Here is a 16,998-nt window from a genome sequence, read left to right as displayed (position 1 = left end):
AACAACAAAATTAAACCAAAAATGTACTAGAAGAAAGCATCTGGATAAAGAAAGTTAAAATCTCAGATGAGGGAAAAGTTTTCCGAATAGAACACAAAACTCAGAACCATTAAGGACAAATTGACAAATCTGAAGGCATGAAGTTTTATATATATTTTTCTCTTTTTGATAAAATTTGATATATATTAATTATATATATATAATATTACACAAAATTCAAAACAAGCAACCCCATCCACCCTATGGTATTGTAAGTCAGGAGAGTGGTTACCCTTGGGGAGGTGGTGACAAGAGGTGGCATGGGGGCCATTGGGGAATTGGAAATGTTCTCTTTCTTAATCTGGGTGCTGGTTACACAGGTTCAGTTTGTGAAAGTTCATCAATTCATGCACTTGTATGCACTTTTCTCTATGTGTATTACACTTTGATATAAGTATAATATATATCACTCTCCTGACTTACAATACCATAGGGTGGATGGGGTTGCTTGTTTTGAATTTTGTGTAATATTATATATATAATTAATATATACACAATATAATAATTGTAATACATATAATTCAGTTATACATGATAACATATACATGATAAATATAATATAATTAATATAATATAGTATATTATAATTATAATATGTTCGTTGTGGCTGGCTGCCTTTGCATAATCTGATGTTCATAAGATTCAGCCATGCTGTGTGTGTAATTGCAGTGGGCTTGTTCCCTTTACTGCATACTTTCCCACGTGTGACTCTCCTTTGACTTATGCCCATTCCCTTGTTGAAAGGATAACCTCTTAGGCTTCTGTTTTACATTATGAGGGATTTCCTTGACTTATCTTCCAGCTTGGGTCTTCAACCCTGGCCTTTCTAGTTATTATGTAGTCAGTCCTTTGATTTCTTTTTTCACTTTCCTTGAACACATTGAGTTTCCAAGGATTCCTTTTTTTGTTAACTGCTTATTATTATTTTTTGTTAATAACATCTTGTTCTTTGTTTTTTAAATAGAAAAAATAGACTATCCATCCATTTCTCTGTTTGAGGATATTAATAGAGTTTTCCAGTTCTTTTTTAATTTCCAACTACTTCTGCCTCTTCCACAGAACATTGCTCTGTGTTGTGTTTTGTTTTGTCTTGTTTTTTTCAGCTTAATCCTTCCCTTTTGTGCTACTGGTATTCCTTAAATGTTTGGTGATTCTTGCTTGAGAATTAATACTTGTGAACAAAGAGCAAAACCTCCTCTATGGTTGGATAGGTTTGTCTCCCTCCACAAGTGAGGCAGCTGAAGGCAGGTTCTGAGCAGGAGGCAGAGGTTGGTGACTGCAGACTTCCCTATGCAGTGCAGGGCTGGAAAGTGGTCTGCAGGCACAGACCCCCACAAGTGCCATGTTAGGAGGGTGTGGATGTCATGTTGAAATGACTTCTTGGGTGGAGCGGCTTTGTTTTTGATGTACCTATTTCTTTCTTTCTAATGTTAATTTCTGCCAAGTTCATTCCTGCTCTGCTCAACTTTTCTCCAGATCCCCCCAAACCATGAGAGGTTTCTTTCTAGGAGGATACCTTCCTAGAAAGAGCACACATTTTCTTTAGAGACAGGTTCTTGGATTTCATGCCATTGTCATATGCTTTATGTATGAGAGAGAGTGGGAGAAAGAGGGACACCCCCAAGAGACTCAGCTGTTACAATTTCATTTTTTCAATTACTAACCCTGGTGATCACCCCGTGTCTAGCATTTTTTGTACGACCTCAAAACCTTTTCTGCTCTCCCTTGAGAAGACTGCTCTCATCTCAGGTGTTCCAGACTGGCATTTCTCCAACCTCTATCAAATTGGCCACATCTGTCTTTTATCATCCAGGGTTTCCTTAAACTTTCTCTTTTGCTATGACTTCTATTCTCGTCTTCTAGCACTATTATGTTTACATTACTGTTCTTCTTTCTTTGCAATACACTATATTTATTTTTAATTCCAGTGTAGTTAACATACAGTGTTATATTAGCTTTAGGTGTACCACATAGTTTTTCAACAATTCTATATGTTAGTCAGCACTCAAGATAACCACCTTTAATACCCTTCCCATATTTCACCTAACCTTCATCCCTCCTGCCTAGTAACCTAGTAACCACCAGTTTCTTCCCTATAGTTAAGAGTCTGATTCCTGATTTTTTCTTTTTTTTCCCCTTTATTCATTTGTTTTGTTTCTTAAATTCCATTTATGGGTGAAATCTTGTAGTATATGTCTTTCTCTGACTGACTTACTTCACTTAGCATTATACTCTCTAGTCCATCCATGTCATTGCAAATGGCAGGCTTTAATTCTTTTTTACGTCTGAGCAATATTCCATTGTATGTGTCTTACCACATCTTCTTTATCCATTCATGTATCAGTGGACACTTGGATTGCTTCCATAGATTGGCTACTGTAAATGACGTTGAAATAAACATAAGGGTGCATATACCCTTTCAAATTAGTGTTTTCACATTCTTAGGGTAGATACCCAGTAGTGTAATTATTGGATCATAGTGTAGTTTTATTTTTAATTTTTAAGGAACTTCCATATTGGCTTCCACAGTGGCTGCACTACTTTGCATTCCCACCAACAGTGGCATCCCAACAAGAGGGTTCCTTTTATCCGCATCCTTGCCAACAACACTTTTGTTTCCTATGTTTTTTTATTTTGTCCATTCTGACAGGTGTGAGGCGATATCACATTGTCATTTTGATTTGCATTCCCTAATGGTAAGTGATGTTGAGCATCTTTTCATGTGTCTGTTATCTGGATATCTTCTTTGGAGAAATGTCTGCTCATTTCTTCTGTCCATTTTTTAATTGGATTATTTGGTTTTTTGATGTTGAGTTGTATAAGTTCTTGACATATTTTGGATACTAACTCTTTACCAGCTAGGTCATTTGCAAATATCTTCTCCCATGTCTCTCAGTTTTGTTGGCTACTTCCTTTGTTGTGCAGAAGCTTTTTATTTTGATCTAGTCCCAATAGTTTATTTTTGCTTTTGTTTCCCTTGCCTCAGGAGACACATCTAGAAAGATGTTGTTACAGCTTATGTCAGAGAAATTACTGCCTGTGCTCTCTTCTAAGATTTTCATGGTTTCAGTTCTCACATTTAGGTCCTTAATCCATTTTGAGTTTATTTTTGTGTATGGTGGAAGAAAGGGGTCCAGTTTCATTCTTTTACATGTTGCTGTCCGGTTTTTCCAACACTATTTTTTGAAGAGACTCTTTTTCTCATTGCATATTCTTGCCTCCTTTGTCAAAGGTTAACTGACCATAACATCGTGGGTTTATTTCTGAGCTTTCTATTCTAGTCCACTCATCTACATGTCTATAAATTATTGTTCCTAAAATTTTACCTTTGTCCTTTTGGGGGACTTTTGGGAAAAAGGAAGACTAACATATCAGTCCATCATCTTAAATCAGAAACTGAGTGTACATTTTTGTAGGTCACCCCAGTGGATGTGAGGAGAATGGATGGGTGAGGGAAATATGGCTTCAAGAAGACATGATCGTAATAACCCAGGCATGATAAAAGAGGTCCTTAAGTTCAAATGGGGGCAGTCACAATGTAGAGGAGTGGAAAGATTTGTCAAGAATTATGGAAGTGAAACCAAAAGGAATTCATGAGGGATTAGACATGGGAATTGAGAGGAAAGCTTTAAGATAACCCCTGAAGGCTGATATAACCAGTGGATAATAGTACCATTGACTGAGTTGGCATTTAACAGGGAATATAATAGTTTTTGTTGCTGATATTGTTTTGGTATTATGTAAAAATGACATTCTAATGTTTCCAAACATTGCTGACTGTAGCCTAAAGATGCCACAAACCAATGAGCTCAAAATGTCCAGTTTGAACCCAGTAGAACAGTCCGTGCATTTCCAGAGTCAATCTTACCGATGAGACAAAAGGACTCCCTGGGGACTTCCCCAGACAAGCTCAGGAAATAGACTTCAGTAACTTCCAAAAGGCTCTGACCTTGAACTGTTTCTTGAACTAGTAAACTATATGGATTTTGTCTCCAAAGCAAGTTTTATGGTAACTTACATGAATTTTGAGAAGTGAAGTATCTTGTGTAGAAGTTAAATCTTTTTATTTCCTCTGGTATCCTCCAATATAATTAACTTCATGTCAATAAGTGCTATATTTTTATAGCATACAAAATCTGGACTGTTATATTTTGATGCTGTTTGCACCCCATATGGAGGCCGTCTTCAGGGAGGATGCTAATATCTGATTTCAAGTGGGAAGAAGGAATTAAGAGTATATTTCCAGAAGCAAGAAAAAGTGGAAAATTAGCTCACAGAAAGTAGTCTCCAAACCTGAAGTCTAGGCTCTCTCATCACATGTTCCACAACCCTTTCTTGAATGCCTACCAACCCCTTAGCTGATGAGTGGTCACAGCAGATTGAAGGATGATCTGAAAAATAATTCCTCAGTTCCAAATGTCCCTTAAGAGAAATGGCTAAGCACTCGGGGATATTTTGTATAAAACTACCAGAGCTTGTTCAATCCCTTGGATGCTCAAATCCAGGGAGGCAGTCCTGGAAGCTGATGTCTGCCTCTTTCTACAGCATTTTCTGAACTTCTAAAGCACCTTCAATTCCACAAGGTTATCTTTGCTTCCTGGGAGAGGCAGGGGAGGGGGTATATTAGCTCCATTGATGGGAAAATAAGCCAGACATTTTAAAGAAGCATGCCCAGAGTTTCACAGCCAGCTGGTCAGGAAAGCCCCAAGTGTCCAAATCCCAGTTGTGTGCTTAGTGGTACCTCTCAAAAGACTACAGTCCTTCTTCACAATTTTGTACCGGCCATGATCATTCCAGCAGACTAGGAAGCAAACTTATTGATGTTATTCTCTGCTGAAGGAAAAACAAATGATCTGTTCAGTTCAATGTCTCTAATTTAAAGTTGACTTTGTGTAAATGGGGAGGCAGGGAGACAGTAATTTGGATTTTCAGCTAAGATGTTATGCTACATTTAAAATTGCATTCTAATCACACCGTATTGATTATCTCCAAGTAATGTCCACAAACTAATGAGACCAGATCTGACATGAAATTCATAACCATTGATCCAGGCTTCAATTTGCTGTTTGTTTATGCACCCAGTATAGGGTACAAAACAGTTACTCAAGACCGCCTTATTGCCATCTGCCATGCTGTTCTGATTCATCTTTGTGTGAGAAAGAGGTGAGTGGTAATGAGGGTGTACATGTAAGTATGTGTGCCTTTGGATATCTGTGTATGTTTTAGGAGTATAAGGGGGTATTTAAATGTGCTATGATAAAATCTATTTTAAACCTACAACTGCCCTTCCCTAAAATGAGAAAGGGAGAAATGAAAAAATAACATGTAGCTTTGCCCAAGTTCCCTACAAGCAGAGTCTGACACCGGGATTGATAAGCATGTGATTTCTGGAGAAAGAGAATGAGGAGATACGAATGGGGCAGGGGCAAGAGCTAAGCCAGAAAGTGCACTCAGCTGGAGATGGGCTTCAGCCTGATTCTCCTTGGATATCTGGAGCATGACTTGTGTCACAGAGTTAGCCCTGCTGTGAGGTCCAAGAACTGGTTTTCTTTGCCCACTTGTCAGTCCCTCACTGGCTGCAAACTGTAGTTTACAGGAGGTAGAGAGGGGTACATAACATCTCAAACAAGATAGCTCTTGCTTAACTGAGGGTTGATTTCCCAGAGAAGGGCAGATATAAGCCAGCAGCAGCCAACACTAACAACATCTGGGGGACAGGGGCTGACCCAGTAAAGGGAATCTGATCATAGCACCCAGAGTGTCCATTGGATATTAAATGTGCTGTCACCCTGTGAAAAACAAACCCAGAGTAAAGTTTGTGTCTTCATATTTTGATTAGCAGCTACTATCCCAGAGATCAGAAACAACTTTGACTGGGAACCAATATTAAGGCTAAGTGAGGTCTATAGGTCCACCGGTAGCCTCATGCTATGGGAAAGAGAATCTAGGGTAGAAACTGGTGAGATCTGATGACGGTCTGTAGTCATGTTAGTGATGTTGTACCAGTGTCAGTTTCCTGGATTTGATCATGCACTTCAGTTTTAGAGGATGTTACTTTTGGGAGAAGCTTGGTGATGGATACACAGGAACTCTCTATTCTATTTTTAGATCTTCTTATGAGTCAGTCCATCATTATTTCAAAATAAAATGTTTTTCAAAAGCATAAGATCTGGAGCCAGAATATGAGGGTTGAGATGTGCTATCCCATTTGCTGTTACAGCCACTTTGAGGGGAGCTATCATGCTTTATTCTTCTATGTGTTTCCAGTCATATCTCAGGGTCTGCTCCCCCGCCAAATGATGAAGGTAGAAATCACTCAATGATTCAATAAATGGATGAGTGAATAAATAGTTGACTCTGACAACCTCCCCAAGTCTCAGCTTCTACATCTATCTATGGAGTGATTGCAAGTATCAAATGTTTTCACATACAGCCAGTGTTTTTTGTTTTGCTAACATTGTTCTTTACATGTCAGCAGGACCCAGGCCAAGCTGGTAGGCTCAGTGTCACATGGGGGAAAACCTGGAAATGCAGGTTCTCTGACATAATTCAGGATATCTGGGATGAGGCCCCCAGAACCTGCAGTTTCAATCAACTCACCCAAGTGACTGGATTCACATAGCATAGTCTGAGATCTGTGTGTGGCAAAAATCCCAGCCTGTTATTACCTTGCTAAATCAGAGCAGAGAAAAAAAAAAGTGAAGGAAAGGAGAGGAGGAGAGAGCAAGGAGGTTATCTGGGATGGGAGTGTTACTTGATAGGGACAGCTGCCAGCATTCCCTCCAGCCTTCTCAGTACAGAGTGCTGGCCAGGCCTCCCTCCAGCAGGGAACCCACAGAGAACAGGTAAAGCTCTGTGCAGCTCCGCTGCCCATGAGCCCACTGATTTGAAGACGTGTGCGGACCCCTTCTGCCTATCTCCAGTGTATCTTAGGAATTTACCAGTTATAAAATGCCTCAGACTTTGATTCCAGAAGAATTTTTAAAAAGCAGGTAGTGTTGTTGCTATATATAAAAAGTCGGTTGTTATGGAAACTTGTCTCAAATCAAGCTCCCTTTAACAAAAAAGAAGTCCTCTCCTCCACATTTGTCCGCATCAGTTCGTAAGAATAGAAGAAAGACATGTATAAGAAAGACAAGACATTAGTGTGAAGCTCAGGAGAAACACTAAAATTTGTAATACTTACTACCCAGACCAGCATGCCACTTTTCTAGAACTAACCCATTTTTCCCTCATTCCACCAGTGTCTACATCAAAATTCCCTTTTTATTTCACAAAAAAAAAAAGAAAAGAAAATAAAAGAAAAAGAACTAGCTTTGAAAATGGTATTTTCCTTTATTAATGAATTATATGGGAGGGTGAACTAGCCCTCAGGTCACCCTCAGTTACGCGTGCGTAAGTGCATGGAGAATATGTATATGTGTACACACATATGCATGCTTGACCCATAGAGATGAGAGAGGTGTGAGTGTGACTGTGTGTACACATGAGTGCATGCTTGACCCTTAGGGATGAGAGGGGTGTGTGTAAATGTGTGCGTGTGAGCATATGTACACGTGTGTGATCTCTTTGACCCATAAAGGTGAGAGAGGTAGATTGGATCCCAATCTCTGAGGAATGATTTCTCTGATCCAGAGCAAAGACCTCCTATATCTGTTTCCTTCTTTTTACACCCTAGAGTCCCCGAGAGTACCTTCAGGGATGCAGGAGAATAGCATTCGGCTTGGAATCAAAAGATCTGGGTAAACAAATCACTTAACTGTCTCCTTTTTCAAGTTTGGAAAAATACTTGCCTTATCCTTTCCATAAGGAGGTTGTAGGGATACTATGAAAGAGCAAATTGTGATGGGGCATAGTCAACTGAAGGCAGGATGCAAATATCAGTTGTTTCTATCGCTAGACATGTCTCAAATACTCTTCCCCTCTAGGGTCCTTCTCTGTTGTGACAATTTAGGGAAACCCCCTCTGGGTGTCCCTGGGCATCACAGCACATAGGACAACACATGGAAAACATCACCTGTCAGGTAATATGCTAAGTGACCTTATTTAGCACTTAACTTCTGAGGTAGGCATTATTGTCCCACCTTTCAGAGAGGAAGCAGATCCTCGAGGGGGCTGGGTAACTACCCCAGAGTTGTATTAGCAGAGAGCAGCTAGATGAGTAGTAAGTCCACATTCAGGGGATTCCTCAGCCTGTGCTGCCCCAAGGCATTCCAGGCTGTCATCTATGCCACTGCTTTGTGGGGTACTTTTCTGAGCCCTTGTCTGCCTTCTCATATCTCCTGCTTGGTTTTTCTTGACCCTTGAGGACTGAATCAACGTATCAACTCAGTTAATTTCATTATCTCCTTCAACTGGAAATTGAGAAAAGGCTATCACAAGAAGCCACGTATTGTGGGCTACCACAAGAAGCCATGTATTGACCTTCATTTTCCTTCATTCCAGTCTGCCCAAAGATGATGTGGAATGCCTTTCCCAATGCAGTCCCAATTCTTTTCAGGCAGAAAGAGTGTGTGTGTATGTGTGTGTGTGTGTTTGATTGTGATGTTCATCAAGGTCACTGATTCTCTCCTTCTCATCTATCAGGCAATTAACTGATGTACGATGCCGAAGAAGTGCACTTTTGTTCTGGAAACGCAATAGAAGTAGTCTGAAAAAGCCAACATGCACACGGTGTTAAACTTAAAAATCTCTGTAATCAATGCTAATTTGACATGATGGCATGTGACACTTTCTCTCTCCAAAGCTCTTTGCAAAAATTAATTACCAATTAATCCAAAAACTTAGAGCATTATTTGTTTATTATCTGTGCACTCTGAACTGGGAAATGTTTGTGTTTAAAGTATGGCTGCTAAAACTATTCCCTAATACTTTAAAGGGAGGAGAGAAGGGATTTTTGAATCATTTGCCACGAAGGACAGATCACCAGTATGTCAGTGAGATGAGACTCTGTCAGAGTATTCTGAGAACTCTCAGCATCTCCCTGGGAAAAGCTCCACAAACATTCAGTTGGAAGTTTGTGGAAGACATTTCTCCAAAGCAATAATGTTAATCACTCTAGAGTCATAAGCTCTGTCATAAAGAGTGAGTGTCTCTGCCCTGTCTTTTGGAGTCTAAGGGGCTTCTTTTTCATAGCTACTCCCTAAAATAGTGTTTTATGGGAAGGAGATTGGATTGTCCCAACAGACAAATGGATCTTAAATCAGAATGTGAGCGGGCTACGGGGAGGGGAGTAAAAGGAAGGAGGGAGGGAGGGAGAGTGGAGAGAAGGAAGGGAGTGAGGAAAGGGAGGAGAGCAGGGAGGGCGGAGGCTGGAAAGAGGGAGGAAGCACCTTTCACGGCCTTGGTTTGAGGTTGAGTGGACGGCTCCTGGTGCTGCTGAACGCACACACCGTTCTACAGAAGAAAGATGAACTGCAGAGACTTTCTGAGTCTTCACTTTCATTTTTAGATTTGAAAAGTAAACTCTTTTCCCAGACTAATTTCTTTCCAAGTAAGCCCGTCTGCCAAGGCTTCATCCAAAACAAGCCTCTCTTTAGCCCCACCTGGTGGGCCTTCTGCCTTCAAACCACAAGTTAGACAAAGCTCTAAAAATGGGCAGATCCACTTACAGACCTACCGTTGGGGCACACAATTAACTGGGAAGGGTCTTCGAGAGGCGAATCAGAAAACGTATCTGTCTAGAATTAGGCTCGCTCGGTCTCCGGGCTGTCTCTGTCTTCCCTTCTCTTTCCCTCCCTCCTGCCCCTCTTGCCTTTTGCCTCACGATGTGGGTACAATTTATTTCAAAGCTGCCAACAGAGCTAAAAGCCCAGATGACACCCCTGGACACCTCTTTGTGGGAAGGAGGCACCAGCTGAGCAGGCATGAATTCATAGCACAGCGGGAGCGAGTCTGTCAGACCCAGGCTGTGAAAAACCTTTCGGAATTTCCATGATGGAGTGAAGCCAACCGGCTGCAGAGAGGCATAATGTGGACCTTGAAAGAAGAAGGTACATTCTAGCTCTGAGACCCAGGGTACCCAATCAGCTTCCAGGCAGGGGGATACATAGCTTGTGGATTCTTAGGGGTTTCAGGTACACATATTGATTGATTAATATCTACCCAGGGGATCTGTACTGCAGTTGGAAGAAATGGGGGACCAGCTCATGGGGGATTTAAGAGGTACCCATGCACTCCAGGAGTATCAGCACCTCAGACTATATAACCGTGAACCTCTGGAGGGTCCTAGTCTCAGAGGACAACGTGAGGATATGGTCGCCGCCTATAAAAAGCCTTGCACCTTCTTGAACTTCCCACACTGTCACCAACCTCTGTTCCCTGGGAAGCTGACCCATTCCTGAGCCTGTGTCCCTGATTGAACTATAGTTCCAGCAGCAACGCAATGGTGGGAAGGGGTGGGTGCAGCAGCGAGCTCACAAATACCATTTTTAATTAAATAGTATATTTTAAAACATGTTTCACACATTAAAGGCACAGATGGTGAGGCGTCCGTGCCTTAGAAGGCAGCTGTGCTGAAGGGACAACCGGTGGGGATTGCGGTTCATTCTCACACCAGCTTTCTGGAGCGATTTCCTCGAGCAGTGCCATGGATCGTGCTGGCAAACTCTAGCCCCCCTAAACCATGCCAGGGTTCCTTGCAGCCCCCAGCTAAGGACATCCTGCAAAACCCTTTCACAAAGCCCAGGATACGTATTTTTCTATTTATTTTTGTGGTGGTGGTTATTGTCATTTAGGAGCATTTTTGTCACTGTGGACTTTTTTTTTTCTTTTGGTTTGGCTATTTTTACAAGAAAGAGAAAAGAAGAAGCAGTGTGGTAAACAATGACCCTGATCAATGGCTCTGATATCGCTACACATCCCAGCATCTGGGGACCACTGAAACTATGCTCTTTCTCTGTAATCCTCAGATTGACATAGAGGGGTGCTTCTCAAAGTGGAGTTTCCTAGATCCACAGCATCACCTGGGAACATAGTAGAAAGGCAAATACTCAGGTCCACCTCAAATTTACCAAATCAGAAGAAGCTTGGGAGTGGGGTCCAGCCTTCTGTGTTTTAATAAGCCTTTCCAGGTGATTCTGATACTCATTTAAGAACCGATGCCTAGAGCATCCAATGCAGCTTTGTTCTCTGGGAGATAATACCAGGACTTGGCCTATACCCATACTCCGGGTTGAGAAGAGTCTATTTCCTATTGCACAGCTAAAAAACGCCCTGCTAGCCCAGGCCCCTGATCTCTTAGGAATCCCTGGGATTAGGGTTTACAGCTAGGTCTGGATTTCTGCATCTGCAGATGAAAGAACAGATATGGAATTGTGGTGAGCAGACCAGGGTCATCCTGGCTTCTAACTCTGTCCACAACCCGTTCTTTCCAGTGTGTCCACCACCAACCTCTATGCTCAGAACAGTGAATCGAGTTTGGCCCATGGCTCGGTGGGAATTGACAGCACATGGTGAAGAGGGCCTTGGAAACAGACCCTTGCAATACAAACTGATTAGTGCTACAGTGAGAGTGGGCCAGGTGCCTGGGCACGTAATGTAGCCCCAGGGAATGCAAGCACACAGTTTTCCCTCACTATCTTCAGTCCAGCAGAGACCCAGCAGCCCAGGCAGGGAGAAGGCACAGGAAATAACACGTCTTCTTACATGATACTGTCTTTGTTCCTTCCTGGTGAGACAACAGCTATAATACCCAGGTGGAGTCTGCCTGTCTTCCCCGCTTCAAGCCAGGAGGGAAGGAGGCAAAGAGGCCTCCCCAGATATCCCAGCAGTGCAGTTGGGCTGTCTTGGAAGCTCCGGGAGTTGGTGTGTATGTGCGCACATGTGTGTCTGAGGCAGAGATAAAGACGGTGGGAACATTTGCAATGAAGGGAGAGCCTCTCTATTCCTCTCATTCCCTTAATTACTAAGATCCAAGAGTTCAAACTAAGTTTTTAGAGTTATTGGCCGAAGTCATCTCGGTACAAGATTTTGCACTTTCCCTATTTTTCAGTTTATCTCTCAATTAAATATTCTATTAATCACTACCATGGTAGTAATGACAAACCCAGGGTCCCTACCTCTTCTAACCACAGCAGAGATCACCATCTGCCGCCATTCTGTCAAAGGCAAGTGGAGTAGTTCTCTGTCCATCCACTTTGACTCTGGCTCCCTTTCCTGGCCCGCAAGTATCCTCTACCCAACATTCTGTGGGATTCCTCCTGGCAACTTGAGGTCTGTGAGTCTGGAGGGCTGGGTCCTGTCACACCCTGGTTCTACTATTTATGAGCAAGGTCCTTCACCTCTTTGTTTCCTCATATTTGCATTGAAAACTGGAGCAGTCCGTACCTGCCAACTCAAGGGGGACGTGGTGAGGATACATGAGACATCTGTAGAATGGGGCCTGGCCCCTCATGGAGATTGGTAAAAGGTATTAGGAAAGCAATTGACAGAGCAAATATTGGTCTGGAGCCTCTTCTTTGCCTAATTTAGACAGATAAAATGGGACCATGGTGTTGGGTTCTCTGTCTGGCAGTGCCAAGTCTCTGGTCTCTACCTGATATTGACCTAAGGGCAGGCTACCATAGAACCATGAGAAGCCCCAAGCCAGGGCAGAAGAATGGAAATGAGGAATGGTAAGCCAAAATGCTGAAAAGATGGTTGGAAGATGTGAGGAAGAAAACCAGCTCCGATTGCAACACGGAGAAGGCACTTGCTCCCTTGATTTCCTCTCCCTGCCAGTGGGTAGGAACCAGGCTGCAGAGTCTGGTAGAAGTGTCCACCCAGCTTCATTCTGACCACCAAGGCTCATTAGCATGCCTAGTACCCCAAAATCTAACTGTGCAAGGCTTCTAGGAGCCAACTGCGAACTGGAGAAACTGTGACATTATATTCTGGGTATGAAAGCCCATCATAAGCCCTGGCACCCTCACAATGACCAATCCAAGATTGACTGTAGCATCATAGCCTCCAAGGAGGTGGTGCCTCTGGGCCTGGCTGGAGGCCACAACCTGTGCTGGAGGCGGACCTTATTTCTGGTCGCTCAGGGGATCAGGCTGTGTAGAGAAGAAACAAAAGACTCCACAATCACTCCAGGAACTCCATTGGAAAGTTGCATGGGGAAAAGGGAGAAAACAATGCCCTGGGGATCCTGCTATACTGAACAACAACACTGCCCAATCGGTACTACTTTTATGTCCTTTTTAACATAAGAGAATTTATGCTCAGAAAGTTCAGGCAATTGTCTCATGCTACACAGCTGGCAAGGGACTGAGGCAGAAACTTATGCCCAAAGTTCTTGAAGATGCCCCTAAAACATCCCCTCTTTCCTGTTGCACTCAACAGAGTCAGGATGAAGGTCATGATCCTAAGACCCACTCCTTTTAAAGGAAGACAACCTCCAAGAATACAAGAGAGCCCCTGGGCAGGTAAGGATGTTCTGGGAAGACCAGAGGCTAAGAAGACAGTGTGCTCTAGGCCAAAACCCAACTAGACTACTTACATCCCTCATTTCTTCCAGTCCTAGTCTGCCCAAATGTCAGATTTCACAAAGCTGTTTGCTTACCCCTAACCACCCTTCCGCAATACAACTGTGCTGTAGCCCACAGCCACTCCTCTTCCAAAATTCTTTGCAACGAGCAAGATTCCTCTCCATATCTGAGTGCATCCGTATGCCTACTTCTCCCCTCCTTTTCCCTTGTCCTCCTTCCCTTCTCTTCTTCTGATCTAGCGCCTCTGCCTCTCTCTCAAATTCTCTTTTTAATCTCCCTGTCTCCCCTCCCCTCCCTCAAGGGCTTTGTTCTTTCTTTTCCCATCGCCATCATCCCCTCCTCCATCTCTCCTTCCCCTGCTACTCTCTCTCTCTCACCCCTCTGTCCCCACTTCCTTTCCCTTAGTCCCTCTCCGCCTGTTCATCCACAAGATCAAGAGCTGAAATGACAAGTTGAAACCACCCACAGTGTCTAAGGTGACCTGGACTGCCTCATTCTTGCACATAATCCCTCAGCATCGACCTGGACCCGGTAACTTACAGCTGCCTGATTAAAGCACCAAGGGAAGCTTTGTCTAGAGATGGTTTTATAGTGTTTGCTGAAGGGGGGTAGTTGTGTTTTGTCTCCATGCCAAAATGAAGCAAAGCTTTTTGGAAGAGGAAGCAGAAAATAAAAATCCCAGCCAGCCCCTCTGAGTATTGTTCTGCATGCCAGCAACTTGATGCATTTTCAGTATGGCAGGAGAGTAGTGGCAAATGCTACCACTGGTGCTGGCCCGGGCTTGCTCCTGGCCACCATGGTCCTCAGCATGGCAAGGGCCGCTTTGAACAGCAGACAGCAAAACAATGGGAGGACTGGACTTGGAGCCTTCGCCTGGACGCAGAGGCTAAAAATGACTTCGACCTACACGGGTAATGTTATTCAGCATAAAGAGGACAGAAGGGAGCCAAAGGCTTTGTAAAGGTGGCTTAAAAAGGGGGAAGAGTGTGCCAGGGGCAAATTTTATCTATTTCTGCAACCCATAGCCTGAGGAGCTACCCAGGCAACAAATGGAGATAGATGTTATTAGCATTTGCAGTTCTATCTCAGAAGATAGAATAGAATCAAAGTCAGGGAGAAGCTAAGATTATTTGGTCCCAACCTTCTCTTTTCATATGAGATGATTAAGGTCCAGCCACTACAGGTTTATTGCCATGTGGCCCCTACTGAAACAAGAGGAGAATAACACAATTTAGACCCTCACAGTGCTTTCTACCTCCTATCACATCTGCTTTGTAAACAGATGAGCAGTGTCTCCCGACCCTGGGATTTTTTTTTTTTTTTAGAGAGAGAGAGAGAACACAAGCAAGGGACAGGGGGAGTGGGAGAGAGAGAATCCTCAAGCAGATTCCCTACTGAGCACAAAGCCCAATGTGGGACTTGATTTCACAACCCTGAGATCACAATCGAAGCCAAAATCAAGAGTCAGATGCTTAATCAATGGAACCACACAGCACCCTGATCCCAGACATTTTTAACAAAAGGTGTTTGGAACTCAGCCCAGTAGAACTTAAGATCCTCACGGGGCATCTGTGGCCCATACCCCTAAGGGCAGAGTACACAAACACACATTTTGAAAAATCCAAACTTCAGATTCTCATTCATGAGCTTGGCGAGAGCATGAGGGTATCTTCCCTCGGTTCCATTATATCATTTATCTCCAAATATACTTTCAGACTAAGTTTTTGAATTCTTATTCCTCAGAGCATTAGCTGTTTGGTTGGTTTTCTCCCCCCACTGTTTCATCTTCCATTGCCACCATTTACTGGTATTTCTGGTTAGTTTCCCTCAACACAGAGTCTGAGACAAGTGCCTGTGCTGTATTAGGAAGAACTCTCAGGAGAAATAGAGGGAGGGAAGCAGAAGGTGGCAGAGGAAAGAAGATATGGTCTCAGGTGAAGTCTAACCTTGACTTAACCACAGGGGGCTCTGGAGGTAAACTACAATACAAGGTTGTCCCCACCTTTACAGTCAAACTTTAGTGCCCCCTTTAACTCCATCATGGCTGTGGGCTTCTCCAGGGTGGGGCATATATAACTACCAGAGCCAGACAGCTCCCATCAAATGAAGACAATGCTCTGGAGAAAGGATACATCTGTAAGCTTTCAGCAGCCTATACCCCAGCATGACAAATGGTATCTGGACAAGCCATCAACAGCATTTACTACATTTGGTGAACCTGGAGTTGGAAACGTCATATAGCTCTTAATGGATCCTACTCCACAAAGATTTCTCCATGCCCCCAACCTGAGCAGCATCAGAAGTAAAATGTGTCATCTCTTTCCTTCTACCACAACAATGTGGACCCACTAGGTCTTGTCTTAACCTCTATGGGACTCTGCCCTAGTCTCACCTGGATCAGCTCATCAGTCCCTTCCAGTCTCCCTGCTTCCAGTGTTGTGAACTCTGACCCTTCTACTGACTAGAAAGAACACTGATTGATTAGAGCCTTCACTTCCTGCTTACAACTCTCCAAAGGCATTATACTGTCCTCAGGATAAAGCCCAGGCTTTTTGACATGGCAAACAAGAGTCTCTGTGGCCTGGCCCCAGATGACCACTCCAACCACATCTCATGTCCTACCCTCCCCATTTCATTCACCAATCACACTTTCTTTATTTACATATTTATTCTCATTTATTCTCAATTATACACATTATTACATATTTATTCTCCAATCCAAACATACTTTCCTGTTTGACACCTCTGTGACTCTATACAGTGTTTTTAGTTCCTGGAATGCTCTACCTGGTTAATTTAGATTCAGTTCAAATACTTCCTGCAGCCTAAAGCCTTTTCTGATCCATAAGATACCACTTCACCTTGGACAATAATTCTTAAGTTATATAAACATTATTATTTTGTTAATTAGTATCTGTGAGTTTTCTCCTGAGTTTTCAGAAGGCTTTAACCAATTTTTTCTTATATACATATCCCCTTCTAGTTCAATGCCTGGAACACAGTAGGCATCCCAGACCTTCCTTGAAGAAATTGATAAACGCCTGGCAACTCTTTCCAAGGACCTGAATATTTCATCTCTATATCTCATCACCAATCCTGAGAAGTTAGAAATAAGTCTTAGAGGTGGTTAACATCTCTCAAAGACTCTCATGTCTGAATGGTTTTCTAATTTCATGCTAATGGTACTATTCATAATCATCCCTGTCTCTAAGTCACTGGTTATATATCCCAAGGCCTTGAAACATTACTTTTTTCTTCTATCCAAATACTATGCATTATTGGGTCATAGTCTAGCAGTCATCCTACCAGAAAGGTGCCCCCACTAAATATGAAATAGGTGAGCTTATTTTTCTTCTTTAGACAGAGAAGATTCAAGTTGTGCTACACTCTTGGCCCAGGAAGCAAATTTCTTTTTAATTGCAGGAGTAATGTCCCTTCGACTAGTACAAAATAAATAGCCTCAGTTTTTCTGAAAAACAGAGTCTTTTGG

The sequence above is a fragment of the Mustela putorius genome, unplaced genomic scaffold (genome assembly GCF_011764305.1).
Source record: "Mustela putorius furo isolate JIRA1106 unplaced genomic scaffold, ASM1176430v1.1 tig00003834_pilon_pilon_pilon, whole genome shotgun sequence".
NCBI classification, from domain to species: Eukaryota; Metazoa; Chordata; class Mammalia; order Carnivora; family Mustelidae; genus Mustela; species Mustela putorius.
This window is presented reverse-complemented; position numbering follows the sequence as displayed.